Here is a 12,244-nt window from a genome sequence, read left to right as displayed (position 1 = left end):
GGATAGATGAAAAATGACAGATCATGTCCATTAGATGACTTTTAAAAACTCAGACTAGGCAAAGCTAAATGAGGAACCTTGTTTCTGACTAGAAGTACATAAGTATGAAACTGTAACAAGAGACAGAAGGAGAAGCCAGTTGGAAGTTTTAGCACAAAAGCATAAATACAAACAGTTGCCACAAAGAAAGGGGCCCAGACTCCCAATTGAAGTTCCAGCACAGGGAGTGCTCAGAAACATGCTATGTTACTGAAACCATCTCCACCAAGTTTGCTTAGAATAGATTCCCAAATTAGACTTCTTTATCTTCTTTCTTCTTTTGGCATCTCTCATGGAGATTTGAGCTTTCCCTATGCATATAGAGATGTTCTACTTACCTTCTTTGCTTAGATGTTTATTTTCCTTTTAGTGTTAATCACAGGACTTTGCTAGCCTGGATTTACTATACTTTTGGGACATGTATGTATGTGTAAACATACATGCATATAAACATAAAGACACATAGACACATAGAGAGAGGGAGATAAAGATGGAAACAGGAAGAAAGAGAGACCTAAGATTGAAGTGTTTTGCCAAAGCTCTATCTCTGACTGGGTACTTGGAGCTCCCCCCAAAAATCTTAAATGATCTGTAAAAGGATGTTTTTCAATACAATTTCCCAAAAGGGTGTTTGACACGAAGAAGATGAAGAAGAAAAAGAAAAGAACATAAATGAAAAACTTTAAAATGCACAGAATAAACAAAAGAAAGCTACTATTATGTTTTATAACAAGTATATTATCCTTGAGACCTCTCTCCTGATCTCCAGTTTTATATATCCCAATTTTGTATTGTATTTCTTGAACTGGATATCCCATAGACACCAGCTCAATATGTCCAAAACTGAACTCATTGTGCTTATGAATCTTTAATGTTTAACATTCCTTTTGGTAGAATAAATGAATAACCATCCCACAGTAAATCTACAGTGAACAATGATCACTGGTTTTTTTTTTCTTCCACATTGAGTACCTTTTTACTTTCTTTGACAGAATTTTTATATGTGAGCCAGACCTAAACTTTAAGTTATTAAGAGTCTTTCCCTCTGAAGTGGTACTACACTTACTCTCTATATAGCTTATATGTATTATGTTGTTGTTGTTGCTCATTCTTGAAGAGGATCAGTGGCATCGGAGGGTGATGTTTTAATTCGTAAATAAATTGGATTTAAGTGAGGCAAGGTTGGGCAAAATCATCAACCTCATTCTAGTCATCAGAGTCCAGTGGCAAGACACAAATCAATATGACTGGTAATGGACTTGAATATAGTGGGAGACCCTGGCTTTTTTAAGTTAAGTATTTTTATATTCTCCCCCATTAGAATGTAAATTCCTTGAAATCAGGGAATTTTTTTTTCTTTTCCTTGTAGCACATAGATTAGTACCTGGCCCATGGTAAGTGCTTTTTACATGCTTATTGGTTAATTGATAGAGTTTTCCCCTGAATCTCAGGAGTAAGGATCTATGATTCAGAAACAATAAGAAAGAATTCTCTCAGGATTGAACCTAGTCCCTATGTGAAGAAGACAGGGCTTGGGTTCCCTCACTGAGAAAGGCATTTCTCCCTCTCCCCTGACTCCCTAGTGAATCAGCTCTAGTCTAATCATTATCAAATGTTTAGTACAGTGCCTGGTACATAGCAGCAACTATATAGTGATTATTAGATGGCACAGTGGATAGAGCACTGGTCCTGAAGTCAGGAGGTCCTAAATTCAAACTTGGTCTCAGACACTTAATAATTCCTTAGCTGTGTGACCCTGGGCAAGGCACTTAACTCCAATTGCCTCAGCAAAAAAAAAAAAAAAAAAAAAAAAAAAAAAAAAAAAAAAAAAAAAAAAGCAAATGCACGCTTGTGTCATTGTTATTATTATACTTAATATTTTAGTTACTCCCTCTACACTCACCTATAACATGTCCAACCCTCCCTGCATGTCCTCATTCCCCTGAAAAAAAGGATGGGGAAAAAAAAAACAAATTAAACTTGTACCTGACCAAGGATTCTTGTTTTGATATCCCCAATAAGTGTTTGATTAGTTTCCCCTTAAAGATGTGTAATGAGAAGGAATTCACTATTCTGTAATCCATTCCACTTTTGTGTGTAGGTCTAATTGTTAGGAAGTTGTGATCTTCATTTGACATGATCTCAGGGCTTTCATCCTTTTGATCACCCTTCATATGGATTTTTCCGCTTATCAATGTACTTCCTAAAACATGGAGACCAAAGTTGAGCACAATTCTGAAAATGTGATATGATTAAGAGGTTGAGGACAGAAGTCCAATTGCTTCCCTCATTCTGGGCACAATGCCTCTCTTAATACAGCTTAAGGTTGCATTCATGTTTTTGGCTTTCAAACATTATGGCAGATTTGGGAGTGATCAGTCTGACTGGAGCCAGGAGAATTGGAACTGTAATTAAATGCCTTGGGGTTAAATGAAAAATCTTTTAATATGCTAATGTGTACGTGGAGAGCTGAATTATGTGCCAGCCATGAGGGTGTGGAAATCTCTGATGGGGGAATGTGAACCTCAAGTCAAGAAGATGTCAGATGATGTCTGAGGAAAGATGTACAACAAGAAAGGAGGTGCTGGGTAAGGGAGCTCTGAGAATTTTTTTGGAGAAAATTTGTTAGAGATTAAGTAAAATAAAATATTCAGGATAAACTGATAAACATGGAAAATTCTACTCAAGAGACCCAAATGAGAGACTGAATGCCAATGCTGCTGCTGCTGCTGCTGCTGCTGCTGCTGCTGCTGCTGCTTCTTCTTCTTCTTCTTCTTCTTCTTCTTCTTCTTCTTCTTCTTCTTCTTCTTCATCTTCTTCTTCTTCTTTTTCTTCTTCTTTTTCTTCTTCTTCTTCTTCTTCTTCTTCTCCTTCTACTACTACTAATAATAATTACTAATTATACTATATTATTAATTAATAATATAGTATATAGGAATATAAGTTATTCGCTTGCATTACTGTTGTAATCAAAGCAAGTCATTTTCCAATTAGTTCAATTCAAATCAAGTCAACAAACATTAATAAATGCCTACCATGTGTTGAGCAGGAAAAATTCTAAAATAAAAAATGATGTTGTCCTTTGCCCTCTAGAAACATGCACTTATTTATTCACTTCTCTGGCTCTCAGTTTCTTCAGATGAAAAATAAAGAGGTTGAACAAGAATTCTTAACCTCAGATTTGTGAACTTGTTTTTAAACTATTTTACAACACTTTTGATAAAATTACTTTTCTTTGCAATCCTCTGTATTTTATTTGATGAATTTAAAACCATTATAAGAATAGATTCATAGACATTACCAGTCTGTCAAAAGGTAGTGTGGGTACAAAAAAGTATAGAAACTCCTGATATCTGAGGTTCATTTTTGTTCTAAATCCAGGACCTATATTGTACCAGAATCCTTCTTTAAAGATTTTGGCTTTTTTTCTGTCCTAATCATGCTAAAGAATAAAAAATATAGTATGTTGGATCAGAGACCCAAGTTTCAATGACTCACTCCCCTTACCCTTGAGGACTTTACTTCCTAAACATTCTGAAATTAAATTTTCTTAATATAAAACCAAAATATAGTGATCTTTTCTTATCAGATGAAATAATGAAGTGGCAAAGAAAAATGTCATCTTTTAAAATCAGGCCATCCCTTTCCCAAAGACTATCAGAATAGAAAGCCTCTCCACCCTCCCAGCGTTGGCTCTACTTGTGCATTCTTTTCCAACATGTCGTCCGTGGGGAGTTTGGTTTTTTACCAGAGCTTCCTCTTACAAGAGACGTCTGAGACTGGCCATAAGAAACTAATCAAGTGCCCTCGGTAAAACAGAGAAAACTCATTCTGCTTAAATAAAAAATAAAAATGAAGGTTTCTATTGATGCCCTCTCTAATGTGGGGAATGTACAAACATGTCAACTAGGAGAGCACCCTGCCAATAGCAGAGAAAACTCTACAGGGAGATTCAGGGGCCCTGGATTATATCCTTAGCTCCAAGACCCGCTCAATGACTGATTTGGCAACTTACATATTCTCTCAGTTCTTTAATTTCCTCATCCATCAAATGGAACAGGGGTGGAAACATCCATCAGTCTTGGGCTATGGCTTCACCACCCCCAACAAAACAATCAGTCTCAATTCACTCAGTGAAATTGATCCAAAAAGTTGAATGGCTGATTCTTTCACTTAATTGAATCCAATCACTATTGATCGAACACTTATTACATACCAAACAATGTATTAGATACTGGGACCATAAATAGATAAAAATAAATTATATCAATCAATCAACCACTTATTAAGTGCCTGATAAATATCATGTACTGTGATGTATGTTAGGGTTTCAAATACAATAAATGAAACAATTCTTCTATGAGAGGAATTTTCATTTTAATAAATGAAATAGCAAGGACATATATAAATACATGCAAAATGAACATAGAAAATAAATGCAAATAAAAACAAAGTAATTAAATTCAAGGTAGTTTGGGAGGACTGACACTAGTATTGAAGGAATTAGGGAAGATTTCATGTACAAAGTGAAGCTTGAGCTATGTATTAAGGAAAGAACAAAATCCTATGAGGTGGAGCTGAAGAGGGAATGTATTCCAGGCATGGAGGAGAGCCAGTGTAAAGGCATGGTGATGGGAGTCCCATGAAAGGAAGGGAAGAAGGCCAATTTGGCTGTATGAAAGAGTTCAGAAGGGGAAATAATGTACAATGATTCTGGAAAGATAGTTTGGAGCAAGGTTGTACAGACCTTTAAACAGAGGAGTTTATATTTATTTTGGAGGTAATAAAAAGCCACTGGAACTGAATGAATAGAAGAAGCACAGTTTGAGAGCCATGAATAAGAAAAATTACTTTAGATGCAGTATTGAGGATGTATTAGAGTATAAATAAATTTGAAGCAGGGAGATCAGACAGGTAAGAAGAGAGTGTGAAGAAAAAGAAAGAGAAGGAGAAAACAAAACAAGCATGCATATTGCACAGAAGTGCTTTGGAATTGCATATAAGTTATTCTGGAAAGAATAAAGAAAGGAGAAATATAAAGTCTTCCATGTGCCTTCTCCATGAACTTCTTTTCTATTCTGGTCATGAGAATTAGCTTCCTTTAAAAAATACATTTTTATCAATATATTTTGTTTTTATGGCATTTATATTTCCTTTAGATCTCTCCATTTTCTTTCTCTCAGAGAGATATTTCTTATAAAAATTTTTTTCAAAAGGAGAAAACCATTAAGGAAACAAATCATCACATTAAAAATATGACATTATTTACAATTTTCCACATTCACCTCTCTAAAAGAATAGGGGAAATGACTTCTTACAGAATTCCTTTAGGGCCAAACTTGGTCAATAACAGTTTTCCAACATTCAGTTTTGTGGCTATTCTTTCAATGTATATTGTTATTTATTTAACCATCAACTTTGTTTCCAGGTTTTTGCTGCTATAAATATTTTGGGACTATATAGAATCTTTCTTTTCATCATCCCCCCACCCCTCAAGGCATAAGCCCAGAAATGAGTGAAGATTCTCTGTTTTATTTTGTGGATTCAGCTGTAATTTCTTGATATCTAATGCATAATTCTTCTTTGAGGGATGGGAAGGTAAAAATTAGCTGGGACTGGAGGAAATGTCTAGACGTTTTTTCTTTCTAGTTCCATTACCTGGAAAGATATCAATGAATCTTAATTGCTGATTGCAACACATACTTTTGATCAGTCCCTTCTTCTGGATACTCTCTCTTCCTCGAATTATTATAGTAGGCAGGCTATTTAGTTAATTGGACTTCTTGATTATTACTCAGGTTAGTTTGTGAATTTCAGATTATTGCTAGAGAGTAATGATCAGGAAATCCAGTGAAGAACTATGCAGAAGGTCTGTATAATGATATAGGGTTACAGAAGTATACAAAATTCCATCCAATAGGAAAAAGGACCACCAGCAAAACCACTGTGAACACAGGGGAGAAAGATGAGACCCTTCCAATGCAACCAGAGCCAAGTCAAAGACACATTTTTGGCTTTTTGGCTCTGGGTGCAAAAGCCTGCAAGAATAGAATTTCCTCCCTTCAAAGCCTCAAGGTAGATAATCAGAAAGTCACAAGGTTCGAATCTTAGAAATCTCTATTCAAAGGCAATGATGATCAATATAATACTGCATAGTCCAAATATCCAGAATCTCTAGAGTCCCTAGAACATTTTTTGAGGTATCAGAAAGGGCCATGGAGATCTGGTATCTTGAGCCTCAAGGAACTGGGGAGGGGGGGAGAGTAATGTGGAGAGAGATGTAACCTAAATCCAGGAGGTATCAATGCAAGAACACAAGATACCCAGATCAAAATCAAGAAGGACTGACCACTCTACTCAAAAACATAGAATAAGGTAAGAACCCTTCAAAGGCTCAATTTAGCATCTTATCTGAAAAAATGAGCAAACCAAAATAAAAAATGCCAATTAGTATAAAGAATCATCCTAGATCTAGAGATTCTCCAAAGAGAATGATTAACTAACAACTGCAATCAATGAGTCAAAGAATAAAAAAATGCCCACAAAGTCTACATGAAAATCTAAAATAAAAAAGTCTTGGGGAGGCTTGGTTTAGTTTTTCTCATTTAACTCCATCAATAATCTCTATAAATAGGTTTCTAAAGGGACAAAATACTATGTTGTTTTGTTTTTGTTTGCTTGCACTTTGTTTTCTTTCTCTTTTTTTCTTTTTGATCTGATTTTTCTTATGCAGCATGATAATTGTGGAAATAGAAGAACTGCACATGTTTTACATGTATTGGACTATTTCCTATCTAGGGGAAGGGTGGGGGGAAGTGAGGGAGAAAACTATTTGGAACACAAGTTTTTGCAAGGATAAATGTTGAAAACTATGCATGCATTTTGAAAATAAAAAATCATATATACATATATGTATATGTATAAAAGAATATTAGCCCTATATCATTATGCAATCCCATTCCAAATGCTCAAATGAACATTTCTAGGTTTCAGTAGCACAAAAATCTGGTGTTTGTATGTCAAGGTTCCTAATCAACTCTGGTCTTTTTAAGTTGTTAGCTTCATCTTGCCTGCTCATTTTTCTTAATAATAATAATAATAATTAAATTTTACATAATACTTACTATGTATCAGACACTGTGCTAAGTGCTTTACAATTATTATCTCATTTGATTCTCACAACAAGCCTGCAAAGTTATTATTATTCTCATTTTTACAGATGAGGAGACTGAGACGAACAAGTCTTACATGACTCACTCAGGGCTATACAGTTAATGCTTGAGTTCTTCCTGACTTCAAGCCCAGCACTCTAACTTCTGTATCACCTAGTTGTGTCACCGTCCCCTGTTTATACTATATTTGTCAATACAAGTAAAGATAGAATTTTTTAATATGTATTGTGTGTGTTTGTGATGTCTATAAGGCACTTATATACAATATGGATGCTGGCCTAGGGACAACCTTTATTTCACCCTCACAGAAAATGAATAGGATACATAGCATTCATAGGAGCCTATGAAAAAAATACAGAAACATAAAGTACTTAAATAACCCACAAGCTGTCCCATAAGAGAATTGAACTCATGGATACTATTGAAGGAGCTCGTTTAACATTCCATTGAATTTGTCCTTCCTAGAGTCCTGCACATTTTCCCCAAATTCAGTACCATCTTGTGATGTAGACTCCCAAGGCAGTTAGTAAACAATATTGTAACTACACTATTTAAATAGTTTCCTAGCTTTGCTCTTCAAATCAGATTATGAAACAAGAAGTCTCTTGAATATCCTCATCTTTCTTCAAAGAGGAAACTGAATCTCTATAAACAGTCTGGTACTTGAACTATCTATACAAGACAATTTCCAGAGTTAAGACTGTTCAGGAAATCTCTTACCTTTGGCTATAAAGATAGGGAAGATGGTATCTAAGGAATTTAAATATCTGTTTATTTTTTATTTATAAATATTTATTAAATATCTATTTCTCTACAGAGGGTTAAGATCCAGGAATAGCTCTTTTAGCCTCATTCTCATCCCCCTGTCTTGGACTATATACAAATATATGTCTACCTTTGCCATGTGCTTCTACTGTAGGTTTCTGTTACTGTTCCTGAGAAGAGAGGAAGGGAGAAATCCCATCTCACTTGCCCTCCATTTTCAAACAAAGGTTCACTCTGCTGCATTCCAGTCTTGAAAGAGGGAGGAAGAGAAAAAAAAACTCAACCAACTCACTTTAATAAATCACAGAAAAATAAAATCTCAATCACAAAATTATAAAATAAAAATCCCAGTCTTGGGTAGCTAAGTGGTAGAGTGGACAGGTACTGGGCTTGGAATGAGAAAGACTCATATTCCTGAGTTCAAATATGGCCAAAAGTATTTATTAATTGCATGACCCTAAGGAAGTCACTTAACCCTGTTTGCCTCAGTTTTCCCTTCTGTAAAATATTCTAGAGAAAGAAATGCAAACTAATCTAGTATCTTTGCCAAGGAAATTCCAAATGAAGTCACAGGGAATCAGACATGCCTGAACAACAACAATTTAAAAAACCATAGTTGGACCATGAGAACAGAAATTGTCTTTTGCTTCTTCCTGTTTAGCGTACAGTCAGCACAGTGCCTGGCATATGGTAGGTGCTTAATTAATGTTTATTGACTAACTAGTTCGTGTAATGGGAATGAAAGGGAATAGCACAGGAGACTAGTGCTACTGAATCACAGAGTATGTGAAGATAAATAAAGAAGATTGAAAAGGAAGGAAGAATCCTATTGGTGAATAGCTTTAAAAAACCCATGAGGGATTATGAGAATGAGGTAAGAATCAAGATGTTGGGAACAACTCCCCTCCACCAAGGGTATTCATATACATTTCTCTCTCCAACTCACAAAATCATAGAGTCAGAGAAACTTTAACCTAATCTAGACCAACCCCTCATGTATGAATTCTCTCTTCAGCAAATCATCACCCAACTTCAGTTCCATGTTATTAAAAATCATCTGGCATGAGACAGATTGCTGACTGCTGATTCAAATACAAAAACTTTTGAAAAATAGAATTAAAACTTGAGAATCTCAAGGGTTAGGACATGGATTTTGTTTCCTTTTTTAAAAATTACATATTACAATATACCAGATGATCTGCATGTAGTTGACACTCAAGAAGTGCATTTTAAATGACTGACTTTTCCCTAACCTCGATCCAAACTCCCTTCTACTCCAAAATTATTACTTTCAAGATACACTGCAGAATAGCAGAGTGAGGTTTGGGATCCATTTTTGACAAATAAGCCTTATGGGCATATAAAGTCAAAAGACAGAAAATGTAATGCAGAAATCTGAGCTGTGACTTCATGGGTGTCCCACGAAGGTATGCATGATGCTGGACAGAGATCGTCTTTCAAACAAGCATACAAGCACAGCTCTGTGCAGTAGGGCACACACAGAAAAGATTCATCAATTCACACCGAGCCTGGAATTCCCGTCTGAAAAAAAGTTTTAGAAGAGGAGTGAACCGAATCAAACCCTGTTTGCTTTTTAATGTATTTGGGATTTGTGTGTGTGTGTGTGTGTGTGTGTGCTCACGTGTGTGTTTTAATGTAAGCACAGTGTTAACACTATCTTGTATCTGCTAAATGACTCAAGATGTATTGGGTCTATTGCCTATACTGAAATGTTTGTGTGCATTATTATATGTGCATAGATATCCAGTGACAGAAATGGAAATAAACTCAGGACACCCGGATTGTATTACTGATGTATTTATTATCGGGGTCAGGTGGTTCCAGAACTGTGCCCTCTTCCCCTGGCTCCCCTCATTTCACATTTCCTGCTGATATAATATAGGTCAGTATTCCTTGGACTTTGTAGGAAGCATGATTTAACACAAGATGATATATTTCAGGCAATGGGAGAAGGTTTGAATTAAACCTGTTTCATAACAAGTAGGATACAAAGAAGTCACAGAATTCTTGAGAGCTAGAAGGAACTTCATTGAAGGCATCTTGTCTGACCCTTACCTACATTGAAATAGCTTCTACTACATCCTCAAAAACTGGTCATCCAGCCTTGTCTTGAAGAACACCAATAATGGGAAACCAGCTTTGTTTTATTCGGGACAACTCCATTTTTCCTTATATAAAAGTCTAGTTACAATTTTCATTCATTATTTTTAGTTTTGCCACCTAGAGTCAAGCAAGAAAAAAAGCATAATGGGAATAAACAAGTAAGTTCTCTTTTATTCAGGACTCAAGGGCACTTCCATTGGTCACATGGGCTCTGGCTAAGAGAGAGATGACTTGGTTTGGGACAGTGAAACATTGCCCTTGCTGACCTCTTAGTGAGAAGATCTACTCACTCAGGAGATTTGTAATTTTATTTTATTGTTTTAAGATTTGTTCTTCTCCTCTCTCCTAGGCTAGAGGTATAAAGGCTTCTAATGATCTGATACCACTGCTGATGAACATTCAAGATTTTATATTCACTGTCCCATCTTCCTTAAATAATTTGGTGCTCCCCTCCCTCTACTTCTCCTGGGGGTTCGTTATATTGGTGTCAGACTCAGTGTGGAGACTACACTGACAGCTCACTGCAGTCCCAAACTTCTGAACTTGAGAAATGTCAGCTTCAGACTCCCTGGTATCTGGGTTTAGAAGGTTGCTTGTGCTACCATGTATGCCTCATAGTAGACTTTAAAAAGAAAAGCAGCATAGTGTGTGTGTGCCTGCCTGCCTGCCTGTCTGCCTGCCTGTCTGTCTGTCTGTCTGTCTCTCTCTCTCTCTCTCTCTCTCTCTCTCTCTCTCTCTCTCTCTCTCTCTATTTCTCTCTCTCTTTCCCTCTCTGTCTCTGTCTCTTTCTTTGACTCCCTAAGTGTATCTCTCTGTCTCTCTTTGTTTCCCTTCCTCTCCTCTTCTTTTCTCCTCTCCCTTCCCCTACCTCTCTCCTCTCTCTCATTCTTCCCCTAATCTATTTCACCTTTTCTCTTTATGGCCAGAACATACAAAATTTGTCGAATCTGGTGAACAATGCAGAGCCGAAGTAAAGGTGAAATGTTTCTTCCACAGTTTCATTAAATGTCATATGTTTCCATGCCTTAAATAGCAAACTCTAGGAAGAGAATAATAGAAGTTGTGAATTGCTCTGTTATATTTTAATTCTTTGTTGATGGGAGCTCATGAATCTTTTGTGTCTTATGCATTTATTCTCTAAGTGAGGAAAAAAATAACTCCCCAATACAAAGTCTACATTACACACTGAGTAACTTTTATTCTCTTTTGAGGAGACTCTAAACATGAAGTGCTTATTCTTTGAAGAGAGGGATTAATTATATACTTCAACAACAATACTATATGATCAATTCTGATGGACCTGGCTATCTTCAGCAATGAGATGAGCCAAATCAGTTCCAATAGAGCAGTAATGAATTGAGCCAGCTACACTCAGCAAAAGAACTCTGGGAGATGACTATGAACCATTACATAGAATTCCCAATTCCTATATTTTTGTCTGCCTGCATTTTTGATTTCCTTCACAGGCTAATTGTACACTATTTCAAAGTCCGATTGTTTTTGTACAGCAAAATAATTGTTTGGACATGTATACTAATATTGTATTTAATTTATACTTTAACATATATAATATGTATTGGTCTGGGGGAGGGGTGGGGAAGAATGGTGAGGAGGGGAAAAGTTGGAACAAAAGGTTTGACAATTTGTCAATGCTGTAAAATTACCCATGCATATAACTTGTAAATAAAAAGCAATATAAAAAATATAAAATAAAATAGAGGGATCAGTCTTTTCCCTCAATATCTCTGGTTCATTATGAACTCACCCCAGGCCCCTTGGGCCCAGGGAAAAACTAAAAGAATAACACTAGAGCTAGAGGCCCTTAGCTATAGATGGCAAGTCCTCCAGCCCTTTTATGCCCAGGGATATCAGTTATTGCACAAAATCAATTCTTCTTACACACAAAATCCCTTTAAATACTCAGGGAGGAAACTACCACATATTCTCTTCAGTCTTCTTCAATTTTAATAAAGATTTGTTGCACAATATGTACAAGTAACTCTCAAGCACTAGAGATGCAAAAGACAAAAAATGAATTTGTTTCTGACCTTAGAGAGTTTATATTTTATTGAGTAGGGGCTAAAGCATGAGCACAGATAAATAAATATAAGAAGGAAATGTGAGAATCAGAAAGGGCTTCATTT

This window comes from Sarcophilus harrisii, chromosome 5 (genome assembly GCF_902635505.1).
Source record: "Sarcophilus harrisii chromosome 5, mSarHar1.11, whole genome shotgun sequence".
In the NCBI taxonomy this organism is placed as follows: domain Eukaryota; kingdom Metazoa; phylum Chordata; class Mammalia; order Dasyuromorphia; family Dasyuridae; genus Sarcophilus; species Sarcophilus harrisii.
Note: the sequence above shows the minus strand (reverse complement) of the source record.